Consider the following 27,868-nt stretch of genomic DNA (forward strand, 5'->3'; position numbering starts at 1 on the left):
TGATGGTGAGGGAGTAGATAATTGATGCTATAAGAAGGAAATTTGCATGTACAGCCATAGCATGCAAAAATAAAACATGTTCGCTAGCAACGGCAGACAGACATTTTGAATATGCAAATCCGAGTTTGCATATACATGTGCAAGTGTTATGTATGCAATAAATCTTGGAGTAAATTTTGCAGGTTCATTTTGTGTCTCTGTTAACACAAAATGGTGCTGAGCAGAGCTTGACTGGGGAGAGAGCAGTGAGGGGGATCTGCATGGTACTGAAACCAAGGAATGTTCTGTAATTATGTTAAAGCCCCGCATTACAAGCAGGAAATACGAAGTTATGATTACTATTAAAAGAGACCCGGGCATGTTAATTTATGGAAATTAGCAGTTTAAGGCATCTAAAAAACTGTGCTATGCACTGACTTAAAGTTCTGCTATGAAATTATGATTAAGGCATTTTCCTGTTTGTGGCCCCAAATTAGTTTAATTTTTAAAGATGCTTTTTCTCTGCGTGATGCCACTTCAGCGAAGGTTGTGAGACGTTCAGTCTGCATTTATAACTTTACAGGAGTGGCAGAAACCAGCACTACTGGACTGGAGAACTTCTCTGCCTTTTTCTTGATGGGTTATTTAGCTCATGATTTGAGGGCTGAGCGTTTTCTGGTACTGTGAGATAAAGATAGGTTTTCTTTTTCTTAGCCATTTATATTTCACTATTTTATCCACGTTTAGACATAAAATACTCAATGCAATAGGTTTAGGTATATGGATAAAGAAATCCAGAAGTGAAGACAAAATGATTGAAACTGAACCATGTGTTTCTTTTCTCCCTTCATTCGCTTAGAAAATACAACTTTTCAGCTGAAATACTTAGTTTTTTGTTGCGGAAACCCTTAATCCCCTAGACAGATTTTAGTGTTTTCTTTTTTCTTTTTTTTTTTCAGTGAAAAGCAGTTTCCCCTGCAGCCCTAACGCTGAAGTTATTAGTGCCGAAGGCCACAAGGTGCATGTTAAGTGCTCTGCAACTTTCACTGCCAGTTCTTCCAGGAAATACAAAAGAAGTGCTCCTTTTTTTCTATTTTTAAACATTAAAAGGTTAAAAGGGAAACATAGACACATTTTGCTCATGTTTCTATCTTTGTGACAAAGTTGTCATGATTTCAACTGGCAAAATGACTTATTCTGCATTAGCAGCAATAAAAACACAGCACTTGAACATCCCTGTACAAGGTAATATTGGAAACAGCTGAAAAGAAACCTGAAATCTTGCTTGTAGGAAGACTTAAAAATAGAAGATCATTTATCATGCTATAAATAGGGAAATTTTCATGTTGGAATAAGTAATAGAGAATGAATAAGTATAAAAAAATTAGATGTATCTTCTTAATATTAATTTATGTTTTAAATGGGCGCTTAAAATCTGGAGTTGGATGTATAACTGCACCTAACAGGGGCATAATTCTCATTCATCATCAGGGGAACTTCGGTACGAAGCTGTTGGGGAGGTTGTGTACACATTTGGGTATGTGCTGCACACCAGGGGGGAGGGCTGGCTTTCATTTCCCAGACCCAAAGGGACGCTTTTGGCTCTCCAATCCCAGCTGCAGCTCCCTGCCCACTTCTGGCAGGAGCTTACGGTGGTGCTCGGGGGCATGGGCACTTCTCTCCCCTTTCCTCTGTCCCTGGTGGTGTTCAGCCTCTTTGGGAGCCAGACCTGGGAAGCACTTTAGATGAAATCCTCTCCAAAAAACGGCAGATCCTTTCCAGCCATGTTTGTTTCCTGCTTCGGCTGACGGCACGCTCTCCAGGACGTTTGTGCTGGCAGAAAGGAGAGGAGCAGAGCTGCCTTCCTGGCAGCGGGCTGGAGAACAGGGCCGCCGCTGTCAGCAGCGAGCTTGCTGTGGGCAAAATCATCCCGAGGTATGGCAAAGAAGAGCCTTAATGCTGTGCAAACTGACAGTGAGGTGCCAGAATTTCAATATATAACCATTGCTGCAGGAGGCACTTCTGCACTCCTCTTTCCTCTCCTCTCCTCGGCCCTTGCCATATTCTCCTCTGCTATCTCAAAGAGCCCCTTTGACCTACAGAAAAGGAACCCCACTGACAAAAAGGTCTGGGGGAGTTTGTGTTGCTTTGCTTCGGGCCCTTTGGCATGAGCGTGGTGTAAGAGCAGGCGAAGGTGGGCTGGGCACTGCCCAGTCCATGGGGTTAAAGACTGTGGTAGCACTATTTCCTGGCAGCAGTCATAGCTGTGGGAGTAATAGGAGTTGTGAGAGAGGGTACTTATTAAATGGAACAGGAGGAGGTTGTTAAATTCAGAACCCAGCAGCAGGATGCGGCAGGGATTTCCCGGGGATGTTGACGCTAAGCCTCCTGTGGAAATTCTGCGAAGCTCCAGCATCTACTTCCCACAGGCTCTTTGGAAAAGCCAAGATTAAATTCTTTGCTCTTTTACTATAATTACTAAAAGCTTAATAAAACATTATGTGTTTCAGATGAAACTCTGGTCCTGCTAAAAACAAAATTGGGAGTTTAACTTCTCCGAGGCCAACATTTACCATGCTGACTTTAATGGATCCATAGAATGTATGAGATGGTATGAGGCTAGTGTGTACTTAGAAGAAACCTCCACAAGTTTCATTAGAGCAAACCGAATATGTTTAGCACTCTCCTGAAATAAGAATAACACTTTTGAAATAACAAGTGCAGGATGTCAATTGATTTAATGGACGATAAGAGGTGATGCTTGCAATTGGGAGACTTTAGAAATCCAATTATTTCTATTAATACGCCTGCATTAAAGAGCCATATTTCAGTGCTGTCCTATGCCTCGCTTGTCTTGCTGCCTGTTATCAAACTCAAGCCTCTAAAATCTCTTGTTTGCATTTTAATTGGCTTGGGGAATAAGCAGGAAGAAAATAATGGAAATAAGTGGCAAAATTAAAGTAATTTCTTTGAAAATCTGGAAGCATATAAGAGGCATGTAACCGACTCTTTCCCACTAATGTTGGCCCCTGTTCGTGATACACTTGTGTCTGAGCCATCTGAATCCTTTTTGTCTCCTCATTTGAAGGAGGGGAAAGGAGGCTTTTTAATTCCAAGCATGCTGTGGGCATGTTTCATTTGTAGTATCACAGTCGGAGCCTGGCATCGTGTTCACTGAGCGCTGCCTGTGTTTCACGCCACCGAGCCAGGGCGGAGGACTGAAGGCACGTAGACGAGGAGAAAGGGAAGCTGCAGCAGAGGAAGGGCTGCGGGCAGAGCCAAGCACAGCCACCCTAAGCAGGTTTCATGGGACATGGCCCCTGCACTACTGAGGATTAAACCCTCCAGGGTCGCGTGGTTCAAGCCTCCGCAGCCGTCTTTGTGCTCCCACGTAAGAAAATGCAGTGGTTGTCAGCCTTTCACCCCAGGTCTTAGGGAAATACCTGGCGGTATAGGGATCAAGTTCTCTGTGCTGATGTGGTGTGCAGAAATGGTTGTTTTCTTCCCCTTTTTCCCTTTTGTCTACCACACACCCTCACTGCACGTAGGAGTCGTAGGGGTGAATCCTGCAACCCTGTCTGTTGAATCCCATCATAGACTTGGCCGAATCTCCTGAGACACGGTAATCCCAACCCCAGTGATGCTGAGCTTGGTTCGATTTGTTTACTGACATCAGCATCGTGATCTTGGACCTTCACAGGGGGGTCACATCTAAAAGTGTTGCTGTAACCAGCAGTGCACAAGCAAGGGGCTGAGCAGCCCCGGGAGCTGTGGGTAGCTGCAGAAGGTGCAGGTGCATTGCCCCTGGGGGTGCTGCATGTGAAACTCCCCATGTGCTCCTTGCAAAGCCCCATGCAAGTCACCATAACCCATTAAAACCAAACTTTGAATGTGAAGTTAATGCTGTCTGAGCTGCAGCCTCCTCTCAGAAGTCCCAGGCACTCCGGATGGGTTAGTTACTTGGCACTGACCCTCAGCAGCCTTCCAGCAGTGTGGGTATGAATGGTTATTGTTTTATTCAGAAGTTACTGCTCACGTGGCCTACTGTATGAATAGGCTAAATTATTAATTTAGGAGATCCTAATGGAAAGAGGGGAAGGGAATATTATTCAAAGAATTCATTTGGAAACCAAAATGCCATTAGGGTGTGTAGGTTTCCAATTTGGACTGAGCAAAGAATAATACATCAGCTCTTGCTTTTAATTCCCTGTCATATTCTGTTCTTAAAGCATGAGTGGGATGCTCTCCAACTGCAGGTGTAGGGGATAGATTTATTTTACGCTGAAAATAATGAGCTTGTATGTGTTTGTGTGTTAGGTTGAATTTGAGGCTTTTACATCAGTTTTACACGACTGGACAAATGTACAAGTACAAAGCACTTTTGTAGGATGTTGCAGATGGGGGGGTGGGGACACCGGAGCGAAGTCATGGTTGTGCTTAGGAATAAGGTAGCAGCCTGGCTTTTTGTGAAGAGGCATCCTGATTGATTTGCATTGTTTTGATACGTACCTTTATGCTCTGCTTCAAAAAAAGCCCAGCCACCCCACTTCTTAAATAGAGTTCAGGATGACTTTGGAGTATTGCTGTTAAAGTGAGTGCCAAAGGAAGAATTTGCTTCATGTTATTTATTCGTATGGTGCTGCATTAATATTGGAGAGCAATAATGCTTGAAATCATCTAAACAATTTTCTGTTTAGCACTTTAATCTATCAGGAAGAAACTGTCTATCTTAAATGAGCATAAAAATCTGTAATGTATTTTCCAAAGGGAGCCCAGATCTGAATTTTATATAAATAGCTTTAAAAGTTTAAGTACACGTCAGAAGATATATTTCAGAATACCATATGGTTTGGGCTTAATAAGCATTGTTTAATGTTATTCCTAAAATGTGTGGGGACTTATGGTAATCGAAATTCAGCAACAAGCTCTGATATGTTATGTTTTATCTAGCTGGTATATACAGAGAGAGATAAATTGGGTTTGAATTGCTTTTAAATTTGACGTGGACGTAATTTTGTCCTTTCTTGATAAGAACCTCAAGCTGTTGTCTTTTTATTTTGGGCCACTCTACGGTTTTCTTAGTTTTCCTCCTTTGCAATAGGTAGCAAAACAGAGGAAAATGAGTTAAAAAGCCTGAAAAGGGGACCAACAGCAAAGAAGGCAGGAACACACCCTTATCAGTAGCCAAATAGTGACTGCAAAGGGAGATGTCCTGATTTCAGTTAGGACAGAGTTAATTTTCCTCCTAGTAGCTGGCAGGGTGCTATGTTTTGGATTAGGATGAGAAGAGCGCTGATAACATGCTGATGTTTTAATTGTTGTAGAGCAGTGCTTACACCAAGCCAAGGACTTTTCAGCTTCTCGCTCTGTCCTGCCAGCGAGCAGGCTAGGGGTGCAGCAGGAGCTGGGAAGGGACAGACCCAGGACAGCTGACCCAAACTGGCCAAAGGGGTATTCCATACCATCTGACGTCATGCTGAACAATATATAGGGGTGGCTAGCCGGGGGGTGGCGGGGGGGCCGGCTGCTCGGGGATAGGCTGGGCATCGGTCAGCGGGTGGTGAGCAATTGCATTGTGCATCACTTATTTCGTACACATTATTACTATTAATACTATTATTATTATTATTATTATTATTGTTGTTGTTGTTGTTGTTGTTATTTTTCCTGTCTTAATAAACTGTCTTTATCTCAACTCACAGGCTTCACTTTCCTGTTTCTCTCCCCCATCCCGGAGAGGGAGGGGGGAGGGTGAGCGAACGGCTGTGTGGTGTTTGACTGCCAGCCGGGCTAAACCACAACAGTCCATTTGGCGCCCAACGTGGGGCACGAAGGGTTGAGATATCGACAGATTTGACCAGAGTGTGTTAAACTAAAATTGGTATAAGTATTCGACCTGCTTAATAGTTGCTAGTCACAATGTTGATTGCCTTAATCTCAAGTCTGCTGTGCCTGTTTCCCAAATTGAGTTTTATAGCAAGTTACTTTCTGTATGTGCTCCCTGTCGCGCTGTTTATCCTTTCTGGGCCCTGGTTTAAGATTGTTATGGTACTGTGTGGTGTAACGATGGCTTATGAAATGATGAGATTTCTGGTCATGATTCTAACCTGGTATTTGTACTCAGCACTGTCGTCGACTCTATACGTCGGAAACCATATCTCAGAAACTATTAGCAATTACACCTATTGCCTTTTTTCATCAGGGAGTCAATCTCTGGAGGGGACAGGGGAAGATATTTTTTCCTACCTGTTCACTCTCCCTTCCTCCTTCACCACCCAAATGGACTGTTGTGGTTTAGCCCGGCTGGCAGCCAAACACCACACAGCCGTTCGCTCACCCTCCCCCCTCCATCTCCGGGATGGGGGAGAGAAACGGGAAAGTGAAGCCTGTGAGTTGAGATAAAGACAGTTTATTAAGACAGGAAAAATAATAACAACAACAACAACAACAATAATAATAATAGTATTAATAGTAATAATGTGTACGAAACAAGTGATGCACAATGCAATTGCTCACCACCCGTTGACCGATGCCCAGCCTATCCCCGAGCAGCCGGCCCCCCCCCCACCCCCCAGCTAGCCACCCCTATATATTGTTCAGCATGACGTCAGATGGTATGGAATACCCCTTTGGCCAGTTTGGGTCAGCTGTCCTGGGTCTGTCCCCTCCCAGCTCCTGCTGCACCCCTAGCCTGCTCGCCGGCAGGACAGAGCGAGAAGCTGAAAAGTCCTTGGCTTGGTGTAAGCACTGCTCTACAACAATTAAAACATCAGCATGTTATCAGCGCTCTTCTCATCCTAATCCAAAACATAGCACCCTGCCAGCTACTAGGAGGAAAATTAACTCTGTCCTAGCTGAAACCAGGACAGGAGACCTTTCAGATCCTTTCTTTTCTGTTAGTCTTAGTCTTTAATGTATGTCTGTGCCCAGCCAAGTTTAAATACGCTCTAAGCTCGCCCAGCGTTGGAGCGGGCTCGGGTCAGAGCACCGTGGCTCTTTGTAGCTTGGAGTTACTCCTCGGCTCTATTAATAGCACCCAGCAAAAGCCTCTGTTGTCCTTATTCGAGGTGAAAAGATGGAGGTTAGCTGGCTGAGAGCATGGGATTAAAAGGTCCTGTATATATGAAAAGGAGGAAGCGGGGGAAATCCCTCAAAAACCCACTGACCTTGTGTGTCGTGGCAGATCCAGGATCTGACATTGAACATCCTTGTGTTCTGCCCTGTGCTAAGTGATACGGGGTTATCCTGGCCTACTTGTTCCTCCCAAGCCCCTGGAAGCAAAATAAAAAGATTGCTACCTTTTGTGAAAAGCCAGCCCGCTCCTTCCAGGAGTGCGGATCCACCAGCGATCACTGTAAGTCGCTATTAGATTGATTCAGCGCTGTGCTGGGCTCTTCTCTTCCTTTCCACCAATTACAGAGGCTGACAGAAAAAAGGGGAAGAAGTAAGCTGCAATAAATGGGAAAGTGAGGAAAATACTGGCATTTCCAAAGATTCAGGACACAGTCACAGTAAATCCAAAGACTTAATAGGAACCTGACCTTAATATAAGAAAAATACCAGAAACAGTCTCCAAAGGCAAATAATTTGTGTGAGTTTTCATTTATGACAGCCAAGCTGGCTCTTTGTGTAATTCATCCCGAGATATCAGTGAATCTTAATCTGTGGAATATGATACAAGCGTGCTTCTCAAGTGCTCTGTTAACCACCTCACTGTATTTAAACCAGAATGTATTTTGAAGCCTCGCAATATTCTTTCATAACTGTAATTTTATATGCTGCAAATGTGTGCCTTAATAGAAAGGAAAGTGGAAAATCATCTCAAAAACCATGAATAAGACTTTGCATCCACAAGTTTATATAACACACCTGAATGGAAATCTGTCTTCAGGCCTTTATTGATACAGATAGATTTTGTTCGGCAAGCAGGCTTCTCCTTTGCACACCCAGCTGGTATTAGAGCTCTCTGTACTGAGGGTAGAGGACAGCTTTTATTCATGTTTTGAATTTTTTCTTCTCTGCTAGCACTTTCATATGTTAGACACCGTAGAGACATTGTCCATTACAGGAAGCATCAGGAACAGAAGCCCCCGACTAGCAGAGGTTTGTACTGTGCAAGTGACTCCAGTTTCTGTGTCTTTCCACTGTTTAAACCACAATCATTCTCCCTAAAACCTGACTTAACCATGGTACTTCACAGCACTGCATCTTCCCAGAGCAGAGTACTCTTCCTATGGTGGGACATGTCCTGCAAAAGACCATTTCTCCAAATGACCTCTCTCTACCTAAACCTAAGATGTCCTCCTGGCAAAGGCATGTCCCATATGCAGGGCAAAGCATAAGCTCTGGTGGGTTTTGGAAGCTTCTGAGGTGAGGGAGAGAAGCCTTGATGTGAGGATTGCAAAGATCAGCTTGCCGTAATTAAAGTGTCCAGCTGCGGCATCATTGCAGTGGTCAAGGGACTAGTTCCATCAACCAAATGGTACACGTCGGTCTGTGCAGTGATTAATAACTATAAGCTTACTGCAAAATCCTTAGAGTTTTCTTTTTTTTTTTTTTTCCATTTCACCTGCTCAGGAAGGTATTAGAGTCTCACTGGAACAGCTTTTGGGATAGTGCCTGAGGTTTTGGTGCATTTTGTTTTCTGTTCAGCTCTTCTAGGAGGTAACTCAGCACTACAGAACCAATGCCAGAGAAAGTCTGTCCTTTTTCCTCATGATCTAAAGTTGCATGTCCACCTCTTTCTACGTCTCTTTCAATGGTAGGATTTGTTTATATACATATGTTTGCTTTGGGAAAGCAATTTTGCCAGCCTTTTTTTCCCATTACACTATAAGCTGTTCTGCTTTTACAGCAGAGACTGTCCAGAATTTTTCACATGAAAGTGTAGAGATGACACCTTCAAGGACAGAGAAAGATTTCTCATAGAATAATAGAATGTCTTGGGCTGGAAGCGACCTCAAAGACCATCTAGGTCCAACCCTCTTGCCTGTTGTCTCATCCTCCCACTGTGCACCACCTCACTGGCCAGTGCTCCAGCCCCTGGCCACTGACCTCATTCCAGGTTATCAACATCTTTCTCCTGTCAGGGGCCCCAAACAGGACACAGTATCTCGATATGGTCTAACAGGTGCTTAGGCAAAGATGGATTGACTTGCTGGGCTCCTGTTAACACAGCCCTGGATGCTGTGAGAGTTCTTTGCAGCCTCTGGGAAGAACTCGGGTAGCTATGAAGGCTTACTGTTTCCGTTCCTAGCACGGGTTTTACTTTCCTAAGGGGTTCCCAAAGTACTCAGAGAGTATTTCAAGTGGAAGATTGGACCGATAGCTTCCTGAGACTCCTTCCAACTTGAATTGTTCTGAGTCTGTGGGGCTGTAGGATTGTTCCAAAAATCACAGTGACTGGTAATGGTAATAACCTTTATTTCATCTACTCAATGTTTGAAATTTACTGTTGAAAAGAAAGCTCTGCGTGTGATATACTTATTTTTTTAGGAGAAAACAGTTACCCAAAATATCAAAATATGTATCAAAGTGCCAAAAAGCCAAGTACTAAAAAGTCAAAATATGGAAAGCATTAAAATATTAAAATTTTATTGACCAAATGGCACATTACATTTTACTACTTAAGCATTCTGGTTTTTATTCCAAATATAAGCTTTTAATTCCTACATTCATTGCTTCTTATGTGTTGTTTTTTTTCCCTATATGTACAGTACATAATAAAAAGAAAAGCAGGATACAGGCTTTGACTTTTTTTCTTGAAATTCCTTGTGGAGCTAGATGAACAATTCTTCTGGGTACTTTTTATTCCCTTGCAGGTAATAGAAATCCTGCCTGAAACATCTAAATGTTTAAAAAGATGTGAGCATTTGAATTCCTATAGAATATATACTATACCATGCCGTAATTTCAAACCTTAGTGGCTTTCCTCCTGAGCTGACCACTTTTTTAGAATATAGTATACATTTCTACGGCAATTTTATCCTTTTAACTGGGAGCAAAAGGGATAACCTTTCTTCCTGTTCTGTCTAAAGCATCTTTTAAAATGCAGAATTGTGCTTTTATTATTTATTGCTGTGGTTTTGGTAATTTAGGACAGCTTTATCAGTTAATACAGTGAATTTGGTTTATTTTTGTAAGAAGGGGTGGGGTTCCTTTTAAAAATGCACTTGTTTCCACTTGTGAAAGCACTTGCCAAATGGGGCGTGTTATCCATTGGACTCTGCTCCGGGACTGGGTAAGGGCACGGCAGCAGTGCTCAGCAAGGGCAAGATCTATCTGCTGAGGCCAGAAGGAGCCACTGCAGAAATAGAGAAATACTAAGAAATGTTAACGCTGGGAAAGAGAACTCGAAGTACCAGGAGATGCATCATCCCGTGCCCAGGCTGCAATCATCTGACTGGATTAACGCAGCCAGGCACTAGACTTTTTCCCAGTAGCTCTTGGCAAAAACATCTGAAAAGTACAAGTGGTGCACCTCCACTTCCCGTGACCTCAGCATTTAAGTACACGCTGCTGCGAGATTGCATCTTTTTTTAGGACCAAGTTTCTCTTGCTTCCAGACAACAGATTTTGTTATGCCTTTATTTAGTAAGAGTGACAAGTGCCCTGCAGTCAGTCTCTTAGGCTGCTGCATGTAAGCTTACGCATGCAGTCGTTAGGTCACCTCTCAGCCTTCTCTTCATAAGCAAGAAGTATATTTCCTGAACCTGAGTGCTTTTTTATCTGCCCAACTCCTGGTCCATGTTGGAGCCCTTCTAAAACCCTCCCAACTTCCTCTTGCTCTGGGCACTGCCACATGAAGCCTAGGAAAGCCAAGTCATCCTGAGCCTGCTGTCTGCCGAGAGGCAAATGCTGAGGGAGGCTGCTGTTCCCGGAATAACTGATACCTCCATACTTCTCTTCTGTGTGAGTTTTACAGTTAAAATCAAGCTGTAATTACTGCAGATAGGATTTTCCACGGTGGTTTTGTGTCATGGATTCTCAGTGTGCTTTCCCTTCTGTTTGAATTCTAATCCTGACTTTTGTGAAGGTATCAAAGAAGTGAATTCAGTCGTTGGCTCCCACAGGGCTCCGTGGTTGTTGTCTGTGTTGTAGAGCCAAGGAACTTGGAGCTGAGCCGCGACAGTCCTTTTTGTGGCAGTAGGGACCAACTATGGCAGGTGAGATCCCAGCTGGTACATGCACAGCCGAAGAGCTGGTACTTGACCTGGAGGACTTGCAGACACCTCTGCAGAGATATTAGGTGCACGCTTATCTTTTGAGGTGTAAGCTGCATCATCGAAGTAGACAACGCAGGTGATGATGGGCAGAGGAATGGGTACAGGTGGCTTGTCCAAGGCTCTGTGGCAACAACTTGGACAGAGCTAGCAAACAAGCTGGGTGTCACAAGCTGTCGGGGGTCCTCATCTTCCCTTTTTTACGTGCAAGATAACTCTTTTAGGCCAGAGAGGATAAAGGCACATTTTGGGATAAATTTTTGTTGCTGACTCTCCTTTTTTTGCACCGTATTCCACAGTGCCCTATTTTTAGAAGTAATGCGTAGTGCCTGCACACATTACAGCAGCTGGGCTCTCTGAGCCTTCATAGAATAACTCTTTATAGGTTGCTCAAACTCAGCAAGCAGAGTGCAATGTTTCCCTGCATTAAGTTTTCTGCAGCTCTTTTCTACAACAATAGGACAGGTAATTGTAATGTAAATTATTCCAGTCTGCATCATAACCCTCTGCAGCACAGAAGAATGTTTCCAGCGATTCTCATGTTAGATACTGATTTGACTTTATCACAGAAAGGTATCTTCTTGCTTTTTAAGAGCTTAAGAAGCAGGAAGTGCATGAATAAGCGACTGTACTCAGGCTTTTTACCATCAGAAAGCCTGAGATGATAGCTGTGAGGGTCAGGACAGGAATGGCCCCCACGCATCTCAAGCACAAGTTTCCCTAGTCAGCGTTGGTTGCAGTAATTGTGTTGCCTGAATGAAATACTTATTCTTTCCTCGAGTCTTTGAGGTGCAAACTCACTCCTGTAAGTGAATTTCTAAAGAAAGTTGCTTAACTACTGCCGAAAAAAAAATGAGAGTGCTGCAAAGTGCGGTGGTAGCTCCAGCTTTTCCCAGCTCTGAGAACAAAGAGGTGTCACAAACAGTCATTGTGAAGTTGATCTTGCCTCGAGATGGCAGAAGGAGTAATGACCTCTTAAGCATCCCTCCAGCCCTGCTTTCTGAGATCCTGAAATGCCTGCTGGGTTTGCAGGAGCTGTAGGAATGGCATCTTGAGGAGCTGAACCACAGCAGCTCCCAGACCTCTGGCTAGAAGGCTGCTGCACCGGATTAACGCTGCCTGGCCCCAAACCCATTCTGCATCTCAGGGAAGCCCGTAAGTCATTACAACAGATGGAGTGTGCTGCGTTTGCTTCCTTGCTGTTGAAGAAATGGCAAACAAGGCCACTGTAATGAAGAGTTCTTGCTCGGGTAATCTTCCCCAAAGTGACACAAGAAGCAAAGTGCTCAAGTTGGCAGCATGGCTGCCCTGCAGGGTGCTGCTGTTCTCCTGGGAGCAGGAGGGTGAGGCTAGCCCACCAGCCCCTGAAAGCTGGGAGCTAAAGGGGTGTTGCCAAACACACCTGTGCTGGGTGTGTGCAGGTTTTGATGGGGTCTGCAGTTCTCTCCTAGCCTATATGCAGCTTTCTACTTTTACTCCTTGCTGCTGCGGCTTTCTTTTTTTCTTTCAGCAATAGGTGAACTTGATTATTGCGTGGTGTCACAGCCTGGGGGGGAACACTGTGCGAAACAGCACCTGTGCTGCAGGAGGAGAGTCCTTGAGACTGTCAGCCCCATTAAAATCTGGAGACTGTGCAAGAGCATAACCTATCAGGCTGCCTTTCCCTTCAGTCCCATTGTAATTGCTGTACAGGGCACAGAAAATGTGGTGTACTAAAAAGCTAGTATTTTGACAGTGTAAGAGATCGATGGAGTAAAGACATTACTCAGCATTTTGAAGATTTACCTTGTTTAAATGCTGCCTTGCTCTCTAAGGCTTGATTTATGAAAGCGGAGCTTAGAGTATTTTAGTGTAATTCTAGGGGATATCCACTCATAAGGAGGGAAATAAAACAGGTCAGGACAATTTTAATAATTCTGTCTCCCAACAGTGATTGCTCTTTGACCAAGTGCAAATAAAGCAAAAAGTCTCGCTAATAAATTGAGAGGAGAGAAAAACTAAAGTTATAATTTATTATTAAACATTATTCCATGACTTTCATTTTGATTATAAACGCCAGTAGTGGACAAGGCGGAAACATGAAATCTAAGCTTTCCTTAAGAGCTTTTAATAGAGACTAAAACTAGACCACTTAACATTCATGATTACATCACCAAAATATAAATTTGAAACACTCAGCATGTGAAATCTTTGTCGAAAACCTCTACACTTAAGTAGATTTCTTTCCTAGTGATACTGTAAAACTATATTGGATTCCAGTCACTAACCCGTCAGTGAACCTGTGGAGTTGGAAATGTCTCCGGGGCTGTCATGTAACATTTCCTGGTGACACGGGATAACCCTCTCCGCTGACCAGAATGTAGAGCAGTCAGGGAGAGTGGTGTATACCGAGTGAGTACTCTGCAAAGCCAGGTGAAAAACCCACTCTTTCACACCACCCTGTTCCAAAGCAAGACCCGGTATTGCTGGATTTGTGTGTGGCAGAACATGCAGCACTTCTACTGCAGTCAGAAGAAAAACAGTCGTTTTTAAAACCACATTAATATGTAATGATTTGACATCATGTCAGATCATAAACAGCCATTTCTTGTAATGCACGCTTGGATTTTATGTAAGTTTTAAAAAGCCTTCACTCAGAATGATGTGGGAAATCAGATGAACACAACTGGTAAAACACTCAGAACAAAACAGAAAAATTTTGCCTTATTTTAGCCAGTTTGCTGGGAGATTGCAGGCATCCCCAAAGAGGTCTAGCCACCGTGCCATTAGAAGTGAAGTGGCGGAGCACAGCGGGATGGGATAGGGACCACATTCCATTTTTGTCTCTGACTGTCTTGATCTCTGAGATCTGTAAGTTCAGATCAAGGCTTGGCAGAAGAAACGAAGCTCCATCTGTTTTACTGAACTGCTTTTGGTCATTAGGAACAGAGAATGTAGAAGTAAAAGGCAGCTCTCCTGGGTGAGCATGTTTACTTCTCTGTAATTGCAAGCAAACATGTCAGATAATCCTTTTTTATAAAATTGGCCTTAAAAATTATTAGCTTTTAAAAGACAGTTTCAGAACATTTCTCTCCAGAGAGTTAGAAATTTTATTCAGAGTCCCAGCCCCAAAGTAAGCATACCCTTTCTTCTCCTATATATATTGGCCCTTTTCTCCTTGTTGGTATTTAATCTGCAGCAGAATTTGACTGAGCAGTTGGACCCTCTGTCAGCCTTTGCCTTCTGGGGATCAATAACTATGGCCTTATAATGCCTTCTTATAAGATCAGCCCTTCAGTTCCCTGAAGACCCTTTCCTACACCTTTCCCAGGTTGAAAGTGTCTTTTCTGAACACGTGGACCTGGAATTTGTGCGGGGCATTACAAATGAGTTTTAACCCATGCAGTGCGGTCTATTTTGCCCATCTGCCTTGATGTGATAGCAGAAGGTGGCATCACACTGGTGTGTATGGCTCTACCACCCTGAAGGAGTATCATCTTCCCGTGAGCAGCCAACATACCTCGTGTACTCTCAGTTTATAGCCTAAATTCATACTAATCTCCAGGGCAAGACCTTGCACTTCTTACCATCATAATTCATTCCTTTTTTTTTTTTCCAGTCCTTAGCATCATCCGGCTGCAATTGCAGTCCTCATCAGTATGGTCACTGCCACCTAACTTTGTGCCATTAATGTTTAATTAGCTTGACTCTTGTTTGTTGTGCCAAGATAACTGATGAAAATGCTAAATGAAATGAGTTGTGGACCAGTCCTGGAGGTTTAGCATTAATAACTTTCTTCCCATTTGGTAGTTCCTCTGGGACCACATCTTATTTTGTCCCCTTCGGCAAGATTTTTAAGCACGTTTTGTTGCTAATTCCAGTATTTTTAAAATTACTGATTTCTCCATATAGCAGTTCATCTAGCATTTTACATCCAGATAAAGTTTATTTACTTTTTTTTAGTCAAAAAAAATCAGTTGACTTTTCTCAAAAGGGCTGAGTCTCGCTTGTTGTGGTGGTAAACCCACTCCATATGGTGTTCAGCTTTCTGTTTCCACATTCTTATTTTTTTCCTTCCTGGGCTTTTTTGAATAGATACAACATGTGATGTCAGGCTGATTCGCTGGTCTTCTTTTTACATTTTAGGTAATGGTGAGTACGGGGGTGAAAGTATTTCTAAGGCCTGCACTTGGTTTTTGTTTGGTTGGTTTTGGTTTTAGCTCAAACGCAAAATATTTTGTTCACTGTTGTTCCCACAGCAGCATGGCAAAGTCCCTCATTACCTGATAGCTCTGACCTTATGACAAACTGTTAGCCTCCAAATACGCTTTTGAAAGTTAACCTGCTTGTGTCGCTTGCTTAATTGCAGTTTCCTTGAGGTGTATCAAAGCTCTTTATATTAAACCATCAATTTTTAATATAACCTTTACGTATAAGCTACCAGGAATTATTTTTGATGGTACATCTGCACAGGAAAGCAAGGATGTGATCACAGTGATAAATGGCAGTGAGGAGGCAGCAACAGGAGCTGGCGTGTTGTGGCCAAGGACTCAGAGGCTGCTGGCGTCCTCAGGGCAGAGGTTAGGAAATCCAGCTCTAGGGCTACCCATATCCTGGGCTGAGCTTGACTTGCCTTTCTGGAGTACCCTAAGCCTCTGGGGGTGCACAGAGGGAGCAGTTTTCTCCTTGCTTTCGGGTAGATGCAGCAGGTAAAGGAAAAGGATGACGTGGCTTTCTGTTGTTGTTGCTATTCCATCCCCGCAACAAGATTTGGAAGATGCTCGCTGCAGATTTTGAAGTACTGAATCGTAGTCTCAAGCTCGATGTGGAGATTTGATTGGGTTTTCTGGATGTTAAGGGTGTTCTTCAGGACAGCAGAGCTGCAGTAACAGTCACGATTAAAACTAGACGAAAATTATAGGTTTCCAGCATTAATTAATGCATTTCCATTAGTAACCCTGCTAAAGATGCTGATTAAGAGCCTATAATTGCATTTAATCATAAAATTTCAAGAAATACCTTTTTTGTTTAACTAATGCAAGCTTTATTTTCACAGAGTATGTTGCATATATGTTCTGTACTGTTTGTGTCTGTTCAGCTGACCTTGTCATTTGTTATTCTCGGTGCCAGCTAGTGCTTTTTCTGTTTCAATGAGCATTGTTTTTTTAACGTGAAATGCCACTGTGTTTTTTCTTTGGCAAGAGAATGTCAGTGTCTGTACAGTAAGAGCTGTTCAGAGCACTTGCTGGCAATCAGGGTATTAATCATTACTATGCTTTGCTGCTCACTATAAAATCCTCTCTTTAAAAACATATCTTTATAGTAGGCTTGAGCATGTAGGTTCAAAAGATTCACATTGCGACTCAGAACTTGTATTTCAGGTCAATGAAATACGCAGAACTAGCTGATATTCATGCACTTAGAAGGCTGACATCTGTCCTCAGTGAGCTAGGTTGTTCCCTTTTTCTTCACAAGACCAAAAAGGCAGCTACTTACTCATTTGTCTTTGCTTTACGCTGAGCTCCTGGAAATGCCAAGCTGCGTACCTCATACCTGTTAGCATGCATCTCCTGCAATGGCTTAGGGCGATACCTTAAACCAGCATCTCCAGGGACACCGACAGCCACCAGTAAGTCAGTCTGAGCACATCTCCCCTTCCCTACAGCCTCCCAAAAGCTAGGCAGCTCCCACCAGTAACACATAACATTTCCTTCCTTTGGGGAAGCTGTCTTTGTCCAAATTCTTTCCCACACGATATGGGAATAGACTGGGCAGATACTCAATCTGTATCCACGCGTTAGCACGTAAATCCTATTGGGTGCTAAAGCTTGGAAGTGATTGATAATACTGCTTTAAATGTTTTGTTTCACTCTTTAGTCTGGTGTTGGACTGAATCAACTGGTGTTTTCAGAAAAAACATCAGAAAATCATTAGAAGGTCCTTCTAAGCAATTTACTGTTCAAAACTGTGTGAGTTTAATAAATTGATTCACTTTTTTGCCTTCACATATCTAATTATGTTGTTTGTCATAGCATGTTACATATGATACTGCTCTATAGGATCTGCATGTGATATTTTTGATTACAGTATTTCTGTGTTATGATTTTGTCTTTTTTGTTACCTATTTATGAACTATTCAGAGTAGAGTAACATATCTAATAGACTTCTCTGCCATCCATCTTTCTCACATCTTTATTCAGGCAACATCCTTAGCTCCCTCTTAGCACAAAACCCTGATAAAAAAGTAAATCTTCATTATTTCTCTTGAAAAAATCCTCATTCCTTGGCTTTTCCTTATCTTCATATGTTGATTAATATTCACATCTTTGCCCAAAGCCTTGTTTTTCAGGTCAGGTAATTCACTTCATGTACTGTTTATGTCCTCTGCAGTTTCTTGGTATAGATGTTTCTCTCATTTGAGAAAACAGATGAAACTATATTACGCTTTCAATGTGTGTAAGGTCAAACATTAAAAATTCCTTCTGCCTGCTCACTGGAGATGAGATACTTGGAGCAATTCTTTGTTCTGCTTTATACAATCTTGTAAATCTCTCTGTGAAGGGCGCTGTTATAAATCAGTAAATAACCACCAAATTTGCAAAGTATCTACCAGCACAAAAGTTGCAGAGCTGAACCACGGAGGCTCACCTGTGGTTCCCTCCTCATCCCACAGTTCAGGGAGGCGTTTTGTAGTTGACAACTCTACTTTCAGGACAAGAGCTTGCTATTTCTTGACCAGTCCTCTGCCTCCTTTCTAGCCAGAAAACTGTCTTGGAAAATGTCTGCCCTGTCAGACGTGTTCCCTTTTCATCTGGGAATTGACTGGTCTGGAGAAGAGGCAGGTAGGCTGGAGATGCAAAGGTGCTTCCTGTCTCTGACGAGAGTGGCAAGAGAGGAATCTCACTGTGCTTAAAAGCAGCTTTCAGTCTGCAAGCACCATGAGACCCCGTGGCGTGATGGAGAGTTTCATCCCGTGCCTCCCACTAACACCAAGGTCATGTGCAAACCACAGAGATGGCAAGGAAAACCATCACGTTTCTAGCTGAGCATTCCTCCTTCATCATTTTTACAAATGACCATGGTGATAATTTAGAGAAATCTGTTTCAGTTCTCTATGTCTGTTCCTAGGTGCACTTAATATTTTGTTTCTATCCATTTTCACTACTTCCACATGGCACCCATCAGGCTTTCACATGGGAGCAGCTGTCCTCACCAAGAAAAGGTATAACTTGGAGTTGCAAAGTCATGTCCTGTGAGTATTCAAGCTGCTTTTGAACTTGCTTTTAGTTTATGTTAAACTGTTTCTTTAGGGATACTCAGCTACATCATACACTGTTGGTAGTTTCTGTCCGTGTAAAATGCACAATAATGCCAGGAGGCTTCACTGCTGCATTTTAAAAAATGCCTTAAAATCTGTCTTTCGCCAGCAGTCTCCATAACTTGACAGCTGCTCGCATTTCTCTGACTTTCAAACCCCTTGGATCAGAAGGAGGAATTATCAGTAATGCTGCTTCTCCCTCAGATTGGCAGAAATGATACACCATTGTGCTTCTTGAAATTTGTCCATCTTCAGAAGATTTATATAGGAATTAAGTGGTACATTGACCCTGTGTGTTCATGGAAGTGAATTTCAACCAGCAAGAAATTTCTTCCCTCTGAATAAAGGTTAAAACAGCAGAATTTAACTTGCTGTCCTTGAAAAAAAGAGTGTAATGGTTCTGCCTACACAGTGTCCTACAGCATGACATGTTCCTTACACCAGGGCAGGCTGGATGTAAAATATCATTGCTCTGCTTTGACAGCGCTTTGTTTCCCTTTGCAGCAGCACTTGATAATCTGACAACGGAGAATCAGGGCCTTTTAATTTTAATGAAAAACTGACCCAAGTTCTTACTCATGGAGTTATTCGTCATGGTAATTTATAGGTCACATCCTACCCACTCAGAAAACTAGGAAGTTTGATAAAGCAGGAAAAACAGACTTTGAATCCTCAAGTACTTCAGAGAACTTAAAGTGATGAATGGGTTTTAATTAATTTAAATATAGTTAGAGGATCAGATGGAGCATTATTTCGAAGTGATACCAGAAGAAACTAGAAAGATCTGTGATCTCTTTATTTGTCATGGCTTCTGGCGTGCTAGCGTGCAGTAGAGCATACAGAAAGGATCTGGCCATCACAAATCTACTTAAAACGCATTTTATTTCAGAATGATTGGTCATTTGCTGTTTCTTGTCTGTTTTGGGTAGTAATTGGTGTAACAACTTCACACTGGCTTCCATTCAGTAGGTCACCATTAGAGTTACATAGTTAACATGACAGGAAATTGCTTGCAGTGGTCCACTAGCAAGTTGAAGACATCAGCATAACACTTTTTAAAAGGAAATACATTAAAAAACACACACACACACAAAACCTCTAACAGTTGTATCACATAGCTGACTGGCGACCCAGAACCGTGTGTTACATTGCTATGTAAACGAACGTTCCCTCCAGACATCCTTCTGGGTGTCATTCTGTTGAAACAGAGTGGAATTTTACACAAATGTCATGTTTCCATAAGCTTTGTAGCACAGATTGCTTACTGTAAGCTGGCATGGCTTTATTTTACAGCTGACCTCAACTGTTCATTACAATAGCTGTTACCAAAATGAATTAATCGTGTTCCATTTCTAGTGGCTCCTTGTTCTTCCCAACAACTTCTGAAATCACGATGGGCTCCTGAACAAGCAATTGGCAAGCTTGAGTGCCATTTTGTGGTCACTGGAGGTTTCACGTCTCTTCCAACTCCAGCAAAGCCAGTGGCCTCGGAGATTCAGCGAGGTAGATTTTTGCTGTTGACTCTTGATCTGGTCAAGGTGCATAGGAAAGCTAATGCAAGTAGAGCCACTGTGGCTCTACAGGTATAATCTGGAGGACTGCACTCCTCTGTCCTTGGGTGTCTTCGGTGTCGTTGACATAGAAAAAGCTTGTGGTCCATCGGTTAATTAGCTTAAAACCTGACAAATAATTACGACTTCTTTTTTTCCCAAACTGTTCTTCACCTTTTTTCTACTAGTGCATTTCAATTTAAATTCATTTTTATAACATAAATATTTTAATGTGACAAAAAAATCTGTTTTAGATACACCTGTGTATCTGACGACTAGATTATCTCATTTCTTTTCCTTTTAACACATCTGGTAGCTGCTAGCTGAAGAGGAATAACGCTGTCCCATGAGTGTGAGGAGACAGGAGTGAAGTCAGTTAGGGGCTTGAAGGATTTATTTGTCCAGTTTTTGGTGGAAGTTCTGCTAATGGTAGTGGGATGTGGACAGCTACTGGAAATATGAAGAGAGGGAAAGGATTCCTTGAAAATATTAGCTAAAATATCCCGAAGAATCTCTTTCAATGACATGAAGAAGCACAAGGGACATTTCAGTAGCTTCCTTTATTAGACAAAAGTAATTTAAGAAAAATTCTTCTGAAATGCCACTATGAGACAAATTTAATGTATGGATGAAAAAAATTTGCATGAAAGCCAGAACTTTAATTTACTGTTAGTTAACTTCCAAACACAACTAAGTAGGTTTAATTGGCACCATGGCTGAAAGTTTACTTGCAAAAGCGTAACTAATGAGTACAACGGCCACGATCAGAGGCGGCATACGGTTTCTCAAATGTTTCATTACAGATCTGCAAAAATGCGTTGGGGGATGACTGTGCATCTGATTTCTGGGTTACTCTCTCTGTTCGTAGAAGAATATAATTTACTTATTTAAATTGTAAATGCTGGAAGTAGTTTGTGCCCAAAGGAAGAAAGTTTGTACGACGAAATAATTTATCACAACTGTTATATTCCTGACTTGTGCTACTAACTTAGGAATATTGCAGTATTTGTCTCTATTTGTAGCAGGAGAAAGATTATTTTATTTGAAAATATGTTTGTTCTGTCTCGTGGCAGACAGCTGCTGGTTTATGTGCTTATGGAATATCACCAAGTTGCTGCACAGCCAGTGGTGAGGTTGTCTGGGGGTTTGAACAGCTGCCAGAAAACTGCATCTTTAGCATCAAAAGCCCCTGTTAGATTCTTGATACTGAGCTCTGTCCTGACGTTAGGCTGTGGCAGCTGCTGTCTGGGGCTGAGGCAGTGCTGGCGGGGTCTTGGCTCTAGGTTGGAGTGATCTCTCTGCACCCAAGTCACAGAGATCTTTTTGGCAGACTTTCTGCTGGTGGCTTCATTGCTTCATCTCATGATTGCATGACTTCCTGTTTTTAAATTAGACAGGGCCATAGCTATACAGTTTTCAGAATATTTACGACTAGAAAAAAAAAAAAGTTTCTTGGCCACTTCCCGGCCTACTCAGCACTGGATACCAGGTCTGCAGAGTATTAGGTCTGCAGGATGTGGTCTTGTAGATGACTGTTGTCACTTTTCTATCTAGATCTAGCAGATATTGGAGAAATTTGGTGTTTCTTACTGCTGTCATCTAAGGGAAGGAGAAGGCATTGTTCCATTTTTGTCTCCCACCCCCAGTGCTATACAGATGGGAGTTTTCAGTTGTGTCAGTGGCTTCATGTTCTTGATGGCAGCACAAAGAGCAACTGCTTGTTCCTGGATTGCTCCAGTACATATCGATTTTTTCACCTAAAGTCCTTGGATGTCAATGAAAAGCTTGCCAGGATGTTTAGGATACATGTTCTGGTGGCCTTTTGTATACATGCCTTAACCCTTTCATAACTATCCCAAAGGAAAAATGGCAGAAACTTACAATTCATGTAGAACACGCATTTAATTTAAGAAACAATGTACATAATCCATCATGATACCAGCATTAGCAGAATTCAGGCTTCACAGGAGATGAGAAATACAGAAGTAACTGCATGGTATCTGGACACTGCTAATTACCAAATAGACTCACAGTAACTTTTTTGGATTATCCTAACCACTGTTATTTTCTGGTAGGAAACAGAGATTTTTAAAATTACGGAAAATTATGTAGCATAATCTCTTCAAAAGGAATGCAAAATAAGCAAAATCATGGGAAATGTCAGCTGTGTCCCTGCTTGTGCCCCATGTGCCTGTACCAGCCAGGCACCAACTGTGCGTCAGTTTTGTCACTTCAGAGCCTCCATGTATGTGGTCTCCTCGTGGAGCTACTTCACTTGTACTGGTAAAACAAGCACAAATGTGCTGGTTCAGCAGAAATCAGTGATGGTTCAAGGTGCTGGGAAATGCCTCGTGCCTTTCAGCTGGTTTTGTGTCTAAATGAATGAATGCACAGAATGCAGCTTTATCTCTGGGTGTGTGTAAGGGTGCTGATGGAGGACTTGTAATGACTGGCTGTATTTTCAGGCCATGCTTGCTTGAAATCTCACAAAGCTTCATCGTGCTGGTTAATCAGATTGTACTGCCTGTCAGAAAACAAAAGCCAAGGTCTAAACGTTTCCATTTCAGCAAAAGAAGCGTCACCAGCAGTGTTTAAGTGGTTACCTATGTGCAAACACTTCTGTTTTGATCTTTGGGCGGCCGCATCCTGGAGCAGTCCTAAAACTGCCACGAAATTTCTTCCCGCTGGCAGCCGGGGCCACACAGGGGTGAGCCCTTTCCTCCTGTCAGAGGGGAATCATGAAAATCAGCACAAAATTCAAGGGGCTTGGATGCTGTGCTGGTGGCCCTGTGAGCCCTCAAGGTAGGTGATGGGTATTTGGGAGCCTATGGCACCATCCCATACCTTGGGGTAAGGGCCTCAGCATCTGTCTTGCTATTTTCGGTGGACCTGCCCTTGACTTAAAGGACTTGTGAAGAAGGGCATCAGAATTTGTCTTCCAATAAGCAGAAAGCATTTCCAAACTCAGGTATCTAGGGCATTATTTTTTTTATTCAGCTTTTAAGCATTTATTTTTAGATGGCATGGCTCCACTTGATAGCAGAGTGTGAATTTAAATGTTGTAAAGCAATATAAATGGCCATTAAGTTAGGAAGCACAGTATGACCTTTTTTGAAATATTATGCCAAACATTGTGTTTGCTTTGTGAGCTAAGTGGAACTTCTGGAAGGCTGCTGCTGATGAAAGGCACTGGCTAGGTCTCTGGGGAGAGAGCACATTATTACAAGATGAATCTGGGGATCTGACAGAAATAACAAAACAAAGCTGTAAGACTGGGCAAGATTTTAACAGGAAGAAATTCAGATTGATTGCAGTGATTTTCATATGCCTTATTTTTCCAGAACTCACCGAATGCTTTTTTTGACTTGACTTTCCAGCTTGAAAGGTGTGCTATTGAATCCTGAAAGACGCTAGGACTGTGGGAGAGATTTGTGCAAAGCTGCCAAATATTTATGCCCCTTTGTTATTCATATTCTGGTTATTATTACTAAATATTAGAGCAACAATTAAGAGCCCCATCCAGTGCTGATGTCCCAGCAGTTGCATAAAAAGGCTAATGGGGAGCAGGGGAGGCACCTGGGTGGAGGTGAGAGGAGCTATTCTGGATTGTTGATCATTGACATTTTTTATCTGACAGCATTCCCCCCAAATGGCCAGAAGTATCACTTCTGTTTCTTCAGACTAAACCTTGGCTCGACACAAGCAGATCAAGGATCTGGGTTATTTTTTTTCCCTACAGAAGTGCTTGGACTTTCTCATGACTTTGTAAGGGGTAACACCACAAAAAAACAAGCTGGGATCAGTAATCAGTTATGACTGCTGCTTTATTTAAGACAGAAAGGAAGCATGCAAAGCAGAACTGCCATCTAATTCTAGTCACTTAGTTTGCAGGTCCCTTCTCTGTCTCCTCTTTAGTTTGTGTTTCTCCTGAGACACAGATCTGCTCTTCAGGGGGAGCAGGGCACCCCAACACTGGCAGCAAGTTCAGCACCTTTATGTATGCTGCAGACAAGTAAGTAGTTTGCAGATCACCACAAAACTGGCTTCGAATCCTGGCTTTGTGTTTGTTGTGTCACGGATAAATGAAGCAGTTTGTGTACTTCCATTGTGGGCAATTGGAGCAAACCTAAATAAAATTTATGAGCACATGGCAAGTATTTGTCAGTTGCTCCAAAAAGCTGTGTGAGGTGCCATCCTGGAACAGGTAAATCAAGGATATAACCGTTTTCAGTCTGCAGGAGTATGTGGTTTAAGCCATTGGTTCTCAGCTGGAGAGACGCATCTCCCTCGGGAGGCATCCCAGCTCTAAAGGTTAGGCACATACTGTATTGCAGAAAAACTGCTGAATGAACAAATTCAATGTTCAATTTGAAGACCTTTTATAACACCTTTTTCCTCGCCGTTTCATAGAAGGTGGAAAACCTTCTATTTTTCAAGTACGTCTGGAATCAAAATTAGCTTTTCCCCTTCAGTTGGCTCAGCATTGTCATGTGTCTCAGTAAGCTTTTCAGTTCATGCATACATAATTTCTGCACTACAAATACAACATAGTCTTATTTGCATTTGTTCTTGTTGCATGAAACTCGCAGACCAGAGGAAGGATTTTAAATCTTTCTTTTATTATTGTTTTCCAAAATAATCTTTTTGCCTTATGTGGGTTCGAAGGAAGTTGAAATTTCAGGTTGAAATAAGTTCAAAGGCTTACCTTTGTATAACATTGCTTAAATGCTTCAAAATACAGCGTTTTGAATGAAATCTTGAAAGAGGATAATTACATATCTATTGCCTCTTATGACTATTGCCTCTTCTGCTGAATTTTTTTAGAAGGGTGATAATTTTTCTGCCTGAATTCGGAGACAAAGCTGGTTAAGCTTTGCCAGACAACTAGACAGCTAACAAGCTTTTCACATGAGCAGGCAGTCATAGCATCAGGTAACCCTGTTGCATTACACAGTCAGTCATCTACGTGTTCACGTGGCAATATCAGCTAGTGCAAACGTTCGTCCCACGTGCGAGACGAGAGAGATAACAAATAACTTCTGTAAAGCTTCCCAATCACAAGAGGCTTCCTTAAAATTTAAGAAAGGGGTTACAGAAATAGGGTGTTCTCTTAAAATATATATAATAATAATAATAATAATAATAATAATAATAATAATAAAGTTTAGCACCTTTTCCAATGGCCTTAGCCTATTAACTCTTTGTGCAAAGTGGGATGGAGAGAGGCCAGCTCCTCTCATAATTAATGATTCTGCCAAAGCTTACATACACTCCTCGCTGTTCCTTAATAAATCCCCCTCCCAGTGGTGTATGTCCTCTGTTAGCTTCTTCCTGAAGCTCTCCCTGTGCGTGCGGTGCCTCTCCTCCCGCGCTGCCGTTTGCAGGCTGATGCTGGTTTTGGCGCAGCTTTAGCTCTAGAACAAATCCTCGCTAAGCGATGATTTCTGAAGCGCAATTTTAATAATGACATTCCTCACTTACATGATGTAGCACTTTTCACAGCACTTAGGAATTATTACCCAAGTCTCGAAATACATCCTGAGGGTAAGTTTAGTTCCAGCAGTTACTCAAGTTGAGAAGCGGAAGCATGGGGGCTTAAATAACTCACAGAAAGTTGCCTGAGAAGTTCGTGGTGACTGTGAACTGGATTCCTGGCTCCCTGCTGTCATCACAAGATAACGCCGCTCTCTCTTGTCACCTTTGAAGCGCCATCCTTTGTCATTGTCCTTCCTCGACTTCTCTAATGAAACCAATCTTCTAAAGACCAAATTTTGCTTCTTTTCTCTTTTGTGTTTATCTATTAAAATACATTTTCTTCAGGTACCGTTTAAGCTGTAGAGGCCATTTGTTTCATAATATATTTCTTAATTGCACATTTCCAGTTAAGACTGCTGCTAGCTCTGGTAATGAGAGTACATCAATCATCTGTCAAACTGTGGCACAATTCTGAATTATGAAACACATTATGTATTAGCAGGGCTGCGAGTACTTATTTGGGAAAATAAAAAGAATAATTATGTGCATCACCTTAAACAGTTGAACCTGGGTCCTCAGGTGGTGTAAATCACCATAGCAACATTGAATTCGGTGAATCTCACTTTGTGTAAATGAAATCTCTTCTATTCTTCATTTTTTCTTCGCCCCTTGAAGACTTCAGCAGTTGTTCACAGCTTCCCCGTCCTTCCCCTCATCCCCTAACTTTTTCTCTCCCTTCCTGACATCCTGGATCGTTCCCACCAGCCTCTTTCTCCCAGGCACTGCTGTCATTACAGAGCATCCTCGCAGCTCCAGGTGATTCTCCTTTCAAAACCTGCTGCCTTTGCTGACACGCAGCTCCAGATCCCATCCAGGAACATCACCACCTTCCGCTGCTCATCCCCTTTCCTTTCAGCTCCCTTGTAGCAACCCCTTTCGTCTTCCGTTCCCTTGCCCTCCCTTTCAGCCACCTACCCACGCACTTTCCCTTTACTCTCAGCATGATTCCTGTTCCTCGTGGTTTGTCCTCTTTTCAGCCTGGATGCCTGAGGAAATAAGGCTTATATAATTGGTCCATCTGTCAGGGCCTCCGTGAGTTTGTCAATCCTCCTTTAATAACCTGTTTGCTAATTGCAGCTAACCCGGAAGGAGGGGCAGCACGGCAGGAGATAGCACAGTCCCCAAGGTTTCAGGAAAACAAGTGACTGGCGAGAGGACAAAGAGCGTGAGTGCTGTATGGAGGAATAACTAGCAGAATTCAGTACGTATATATTCAATATATTCTGTCTGGCAGAAACTGGCTGTCCAGAAATGCCCCCCCTGCATCTCGGGGCTGGGTGAAGCGGGCAAATGTGGCAAGGAGGGCAGGGTGAGGAAGCAGCAGATACAAATCTGTCCAAAATCAGACATTAATACCCTGGATCACAGTGCTGTGTTTTTTTCTTCTTCTAGCTCTTTTTTCTGTTTGATTTTCCTCCAGATTTTCTTCCCATCCTTTTCCCCTCTCTGCATGTTTTTGTCTCTCAAGTTTTCCTCTTTCCTTTTTTTTTCTGTCTTTCGCTTCCATGTCCTCATCCTCTCTTCATGAATTCCTTTCCTCCTAAGGAATGCCTCAGCAGTAATTTCAGTCTTGCCTTTCATCCTGCACTCCCCCACATACTCTCGTTACTGCTAATTGTGCTCCCTTCCTGGACTGACACTGCTTCCCGAGAGGAAGAACTGCCGTAATGATTGGTGGCAGCAATGTCTTAACCATCTTCTTAGAGCACAAACACTGTCACAATGTTTGAAAAGCTACATTAATTGAACATAGATTTGTTCAGGCTGCTTATTGAATGGATTTCCCTCGTGCCTGGCTTGTGTTACAGCTTATTTTAGCTATAGACTGAATCCGAACAATAGTCATTACTCTGTCCAACATGTGCCTCCACCAGATGCCATTCTCCACTTGATCTGCGAGCAGAAGACCTTGCCTTGCACCAGTTCTGAGACTCTAGGGATCATGAACACCAACTGTGCACTGAGTCCAATCCTGGGTCATCAAACCGTGTACGTGGAATGGGAATAAAAAGACTTTTCATGGCATAGAGTTTACTTAAGATCAACTTTTCCAAGGAGGTTTGTCTGCCACCCACGTAGTGGTTTGGGGATTTGGGGCCAGGATTGCTGAAGGGACTGGAAGGGAGGGGGCTGTCCTGCCCGCTGAGGCGCTGGGACAGCTGAGCTACTCTGTTCAGTTGGGCTTAACTGCTCCCCACCTGGCCTCTCTGTGTTGTGCTCTGGGGAGGCTCGAGTATGCCCCTTCCCACCTGTATTTCTTCAGGTCTGTAAGTAAGGCATCGCCC

At 42.7% G+C, this 27,868-nt stretch overlaps 1 protein-coding gene and 1 long non-coding RNA gene across 5 annotated transcripts in view; both read left to right on the forward strand.

Moving 5' to 3' along the window:
* Positions 1 to 27,868, forward strand: part of SPAG16 (sperm associated antigen 16) — a 403,853-nt gene that overhangs the window by 327,291 nt on the left and 48,694 nt on the right. The window lies entirely within an intron of this gene.
* Positions 12,149 to 27,601, forward strand: LOC121072139. Its single transcript, XR_005821027.1, has 4 exons — positions 12,149 to 12,356; positions 13,432 to 13,592; positions 26,661 to 26,784; positions 27,458 to 27,601. It is a non-coding gene; the product is annotated as an uncharacterized LOC121072139 (long non-coding RNA).

This window comes from Cygnus olor, chromosome 6 (genome assembly GCF_009769625.2).
Source record: "Cygnus olor isolate bCygOlo1 chromosome 6, bCygOlo1.pri.v2, whole genome shotgun sequence".
Classification (NCBI taxonomy): Eukaryota; Metazoa; Chordata; class Aves; order Anseriformes; family Anatidae; genus Cygnus; species Cygnus olor.